The sequence below is a fragment of the Lolium rigidum genome, chromosome 2 (genome assembly GCF_022539505.1).
Source record: "Lolium rigidum isolate FL_2022 chromosome 2, APGP_CSIRO_Lrig_0.1, whole genome shotgun sequence".
Taxonomy (NCBI): Eukaryota; Viridiplantae; Streptophyta; class Magnoliopsida; order Poales; family Poaceae; genus Lolium; species Lolium rigidum.
In genome coordinates, this window is record NC_061509.1 from 245,879,480 (window position 1) to 245,886,270 (window position 6,791).

Genomic DNA, 6,791 nt, shown 5'->3' on the forward strand with positions numbered 1-6,791 from the left:
TGGATGCGACGGACTATAGGAGCATTGTTGGTGGTCTCCAGTACTTGACGATTACGAGACCAGATATTTCTTTTGCTGTCAACCAAGTTTGTCAGTATTTACAGGCGCCTCGTGACACCCATTGGTCTGTTGTTAAGCGTATTTTGCGCTACATACGACTCACGGTGTCTTATGGACTTCACATACGGCCTCATCCCTCTGGGGTTCTTTCGGCCTTCTCTGATGCGGACTGGGCTGGCAGTCCGGATGACAGGCGATCCACGGGGGGCTATGCGGTATTCTATGGCTCTACTTTGATCGCTCGGAGTGCTCGGAAACAAGCGACTGTTTCTCGTAGCAAGATCGAAGCTGAGTATAAGGCGGTTGGTGACGCCACCGCGAAGTTATATGGGTGCAGTCTTTGCTTCGAGAATTGGGTATACCCCAATCACAGCACTGCTATACTTTGGTGTGATAACATCGGTGCTACATACCTTTTCGCTAATCCGTTATTCCATGCACGAATGAAACACATTGAAGTTGATTATCACTTTGTACGGGAACGTGTGTCACAGAAGCAACTCCAGATCAGGTTCATCTCTTCTAAAGATCAACTTGCTGACATCTTCACTAAACCGTTGTCTTTGCCACAGTTTGAGGCATGTAGGCGCAATCTTACCCTTCTCGATTCTTTAGGAAGTGGCTAAGATTGAGGGAGGGTGTTAGACTATGTATAGCTTCTGTATATTGTACGTATGTACTCTTGTATGACACACCTATATATATATGTGATAGGCAACCCCTTTGAGGGTTGAGCCGGTTCCCCCCAATTACATTGTATTACAGATATGGGCATGGCACGTCGTCAACAGATGCCGCTGCTCCTCCGTGTGCGAGGAGAGGGCGGTGTTGCCCGCAGCCACCGCGTGCTTGGCCCGCCGGCAGGGTCCTTGAGGAAACTCTGCTTGGTATCGGAGAGCTTGGTGAGCTCACCCCGTTGCTGGACAAGGCGACTGAATCACCTTGTCGCTGTAGCGGAACTACGCGAGCTGCAGTTGCGCGTAGGGTGCTTGACCGCCGAGACGCCTGTGAACAGGCTGGCGAGGAGGGAGACCGCAGCCGCATCGGGTGATATGAGCGGCACCACCCCGGGGTCCTTCTTCTCCGCATTGTTCCGGAAGAAGGTGTCGGCGAGGTTCCCCGACAGCTTGAGCTTGCCCAGCGATGGCATGATGGCGGCGGTGGTGGTGGTGTTGGCGTCCATGGAGTTGCCGTAGTCGTCCCTAGGGCCGCACGTCGGTGCCTCCGTCTCTCTCTCTCTAGCTCCGCCGCCGCAGAGTCAGAGCGTTGTAGCATGATGAAGATGCGCATCAGGTTCCAGCAGATTACCTCCGTCTGCTTCCTGGAAAAGAATACCCTGGCTGCGGAACAGAAGAATACCCTAGCTGTTCCAGAAACGCTGCATCGAAATAGGCTCGGATACGTCTTCCTCCTGGCTACGGTGGTGACTCCATGCCTGGCCAGCTCCGCCTCCGGAGCAGCCACTGGAGCAGCCACCGTGCGCCGTCGCCGTCGCTGCCGGAGCGGTGCCAGATGCGTCGCAGCTGCGGAGAGAAGACTGAGACATGGTGCTTCTAGAGGAGGAAGAAGTGGCGGAGGGGATGGTGGAGAAGAACCAGAGCAGGCCGACAGGGTGCGTGACGGGAGAGAGAAAGAAGCAGTGTCAGGAGAGAGAAAAGAAGCAGTTCCGCGAATCCTGTGTGTCAAAGGCGTGTTTGGGGGCTTTTTTACTATTCTGGTGGAACCCACACGCTGTGTAAAATTGGTGAAATGGCTCAAAAAGGTTTCTCTCACCTGCAAACTTTTTCGAATCTCAAAGAATCGGACGGTTAAGGCAACACCCATACCCATGCTTGGGTGTACAAATGTATTTCCGATCCATGTCGCGTGAAGTTTTCGTCAAGTCGAGAAAGAAAATTGTGTGTGCCTGTTTCGAAGTTGACTTTGAAAAGAACCGTGAACATGTAAATGGGTCTTTTTGTATAATGTGATGCTTAAAAAAGTATTTTTCCCATAAAATTAAATGATAGAGTGAAAATAAAATTAAATGGTCAGTTGGTTTTTTCTAGAAACATAGGTGTGTGAGACAAGAGTATCCCTATAATTCTCCCATCCTTTTTTAGTACTGTTGTGGACTCTATGACCGTTAATTGTAAAAAATGGTTAGTAAGCTTGATTGATTATTGTGCTAGTCCCTCATTCGCAGGAGAATGGTATTGTCATTATTCAACAATATGCAAATGATACTATTTTTATACTATATGAAAATGCAAGGAGCATGGAATTCTTGTTTTGCTTATTTGAGCAGATGCCTGGCCTTAAGATAAATTTTCTTAAGAGTGAGGTATTTTGTCTTGGCAAATGCAAAGAGGGGGTACATATGTATGAGAAGATTTTTACCTCTAAATCTAGGACTTTGACTTTCAAATATCTGTGGGTGCCCATTGCCAAGGATCTTAATATACATTGGAGGCCTACATAAGATAAAGTGGAGAAGGGATTGCGATGGTATGAATGAAAGATTTTAGACACCGACTCTGAAGCAACATTGTTGAATGATTGTCTGACTATTGTCCTTTGCTTGTCCTTTCCTTCTATAAAGCTCCAGGTGGTGTTAGGAAGAAAATGGGTATTATTTGGTGAATTGGGAGTTAGTGTTCTCACCTAAGGATTTAGGAATCTGAACTTCTACTATGAACAAGATTAAGGTTGGTCTTGAAATTAACGGTCTAGCATCTGTGAAGCGACTGGTTTAGTAAACACACCAGCCAACTCATCATCAGAAGAGATAAACATGACATGTAGAGCTCCAGAAGCAACACGCCCACGCATAAAATGGAAATCGATCTCAATATGTTTGGTCTGTGCATGGAGGACCGGCTTAGAGTCAGGTATGTAGCTCCTAAATTATCACACCACAATATGAGGGTCGCTACTGAGAAACGCCTAGCTCCTTGAGTAGTGACTCTACCCATATGACTTAAGCAGTTCCATTAGCCAAATCCTTGTACTCGGCCTCGGTGCTTGATCTTGGGGCAGTAGCATGTTTCTTCGAGCTCCAGGAAACGAGGTTTGGACCAACAAAAATAGCAAAACCTCTCATGGATCGAAGATCATCAACACATCATGCCCAATCTGCATCCGTGAAAATACTAATACTGGTGGAGGCAGACTTACAAAAATCCAGCCCTGTATTCAGTGTCCCCTTAACGTAGGGCAAGATGCACTTGACTGCTTCCCAATGAACATTAGTGGGATGTGAGAAAAAAAATGAGATACTTCGTTTACTGCAAACGATATATCTAGGTGAGTAAGTGTCAAATACCCAAGGCCTCCAATAATGTTGCGATACCAGAATGAATCATCAGTACCAAGTGGAGTGCAAGACGATACGTTGTAGCCAACAGTGAAGAAGTGGCTCAATAATCCTCCACACTCACACAGTACAAAAGATTCAATGCATACTTCCGTTGAGTCACTGTCACCCCCCTGAATTGTAGGAAGCATCCAATCCCAGAATGTACTCCATTGTACCAAGACCCTTGATAGGAAAGTTTTTTTGAAGCATATACAGTAGGGAAGACCCCTACTGCTTCATTTTTCATTATATATCAGAAAAACAGCAGGCATTTACAAAAGAGGATATAAAAAAATCCTCTCAAAAGGAAGAAGAGAAAAGGAAGAAGAATAAAAAGAGAAAAGAAAAAAAGAAGGCAAGTCTTTACAAACTATCAATCCATTGCTGCATACCCTCCTTCAGACTCGGTTTTGCCCTATGCATAACAAGAGCAAAATATTCCTTGAACATAGCAAAGCATGTCTGCTGACTTCTGTCTTCATTATCAAATATAATTCTATTTCTATGGTTCCATAGACTCCAGGCCCCTATGATGAGAATTTCCTTGAAACATATACCACCATGTCTTTGCTTTCCATCTTTGAGCATATCCATCAGGGCTAGATTAGTATTCCATTCATATCCAAGTCTCCACCAGAAATTCTGACTAAAGTCACATGCGAAGAAGAGGTGCAGAAGAGATTCATTGGGTTCATCATCACATATCACACAACAACTGTCTTCTACATAAAAGTGCTTTCTGGTCATAAGATCTTTGGTGTTTAGTCTATCCAGAAGGAGCAACCAAAAGAAGAATTTCTGCTTGGATAAACAGCATGATTTCCAGATCCACTTGAAAGGACTAGGGGCTTCAGGAAACTCTGATATACTTTCATATACCTTTTTGGTGATGTACTTTCCTCCTCCTTCCCGTGTAAGATTCCAGATATCATTGCCTAAATTCATGTTTATTGGTTCCATTGCAGAGACTAACTCGTGACATTGATCATGAGCAATGGTAGATAAGGGTAAGTGGAACATATCAAAGATATTTGATTCAAAGAAGCCCTTTGCATGACTGATAGAGAGATCTGTATTTTTGGCAAAAGAATGTAACTGTGGGTATTTCAGTTTTGGACACTCATCTAACCACTTATCATTCCATAAGAGAATAGAATTTCCAGACTTAACTTGAGGTGTAGCAGCTGATTTGAACAAACCAATTAATTCTGTACAGTCCTTCCACCAGAAAGAGCCCTTGCTGCTTTTTTCTTGTGGAATTTTCCCATCACTATAATAAGCTTCCCATAATAATTTGACCCAGGGAATATCCTTTTTGTTGAAGAACTTGAACAAAAACTTTATGAGCGAGAGATGATATTGAGCATCCAGTGCCCCCAGTAAAGACATTGAGCATCTAGTGCCCCCATTAAAGACATATAAGAGCATCTACATTGCATATGCACTTAAGTAGACACTTCGATGATAGTGAAAAAATGCAACATCATAAAATGTGTAATAAGACTCTCCACCTTCAATTCAAAGAGTAACCAAGAAAAATAGAAACTGAGAGAAAATACTAAAATGGGAAAATAAAATTCGAAACAAAAACATGAACTCTTAAGCGGAATGATGGAACTGTGTTTTTTCGATCAACAGGAGAGGTTGTCACCTCACCTCATACCAAACCTAAGTCTGGTATGATCCAAAATCTAACTCAGGACACATGTCTTGTCTAGATCCCACAATTTCGCTATGACTCAGAAGTCGGAACAAAAAAGAAGACTAATCAAAAGAATAAAAAATGTGGCATTGAAAGACATGGTTTCTATGTTTCTGAATTTATTTTTAACAAAGAGCTGACCTAAGAGCAAGTACAATAAATGCTAGTCAGCTGACTATAAGGATTAAAATAGTATATTATTACTTAGTTGAAGGAGAGAGAGGAGGAGAGAGAAGTAGAGTGAGCTCTTATGCAAGAGCCAGCTCTAGCACGTGCTCCTAGGCACTTTGTGAGAGTGAAAGGTGGGCCATACATTGATAAAGTACTACATTTTTATAGCTCACTGGTGTATATGTTGGCTCCAAATTTGATATAGATGACATGACACTTGGCTTATAGCCAGCAGCTCGCTACACTATTGAAATTGCTCTAAGACTGCTCATAGTGGGAGTAACATAGCTAGTAATATCACACAACCCAAGACATTTTGATGACATGGCATGACAATGAATGAAGAAAGAGAATGAGGTGGTAACTAGCTATGTTACCATAACATCACACACTTCAAGACAAGATGGAGTCTACAACATAATAAATGACACAATGTATGACACCACATATAAGTTTCTACACACTATGGAGGTAGTAACTTAGACTAGTAAGAGCAAGTACAATAAATCCTAGTCAGCTGACTATAAGGATTAAAATAGTATATTATTGCTTAGTTGGAGGAGAGAGAAGAAGAGTGGGCTCTTATGCAAGAGCTAGCTCTAGCATGTGCTCCTAAGCACTTTGTGAGAGTAAAATATGGTCATACATTGATAAAGTACTATATTTTTATAGCTCACTATTGTATATATTGGCTCTAAGTTGGCTAGAGATGACATGATACTCGGCTTATAGCCAACAGCTGGCTACACTATTGAAATTGCTCTAACATGACATAACATATGTCATGTTACTAGTCTAAGTTACTCCCACTATGAGTAGGCTAAGCGTGGAAATCAAACCTTTTGTAGTAGCTGAGGAAGAATCGAGCCAAACATGTTAAATGCGCTATCTTGTCACGTGTCACCATGGCAACCATCACATGCTTTCCCATTCTATATATGTTGCGTACAGGTGATTGGCATTTTTTTAAACATAAGGCCATAGGCCCGGCTTTATAAATAAGGGATTTCTAGTTTCGTGCCCCTGGTTCGTTAGTTGTACTCAGTTTTCCCCAGTCCCTTAGTTTTTCCTCAGTTTTCCCCTCCTCTAGTTTGAAACACGCACAAGTGCTGGAACGGCCGGTAGCCGTCGGGTCGGAGGCCTTGACCGTTAGTCCGACCGGGTGGGGCCGCACAGGGGCAGCTCCTCCCCGACCGTCTCGTGCCGACGGGTAGGGTCGGGAGACACGCTCGGAGCAGCCATCCATCTATCGCCGACGTGTGGGCCGTTTTATTTCATGATTTTATACGCGGTGCTGCCAATGACAAATGGGGCCGCTCTATAGGGCTGCCGCAGCCAATGACCCGGTGGGGTCGTATATTTTTCGATAAAAGACATATATTGCCGCTCCGTGGGGCTGCCGCAGCCAATGACCAGTGGGGTCGTCTATTTATTTAGGGAAACTCATATATTGCCGCTCTGTGGGGCCTCCGCAGCCAATGACCGAGTGGGGTCGTCTATTTTTCAGGAAAAGACATATAT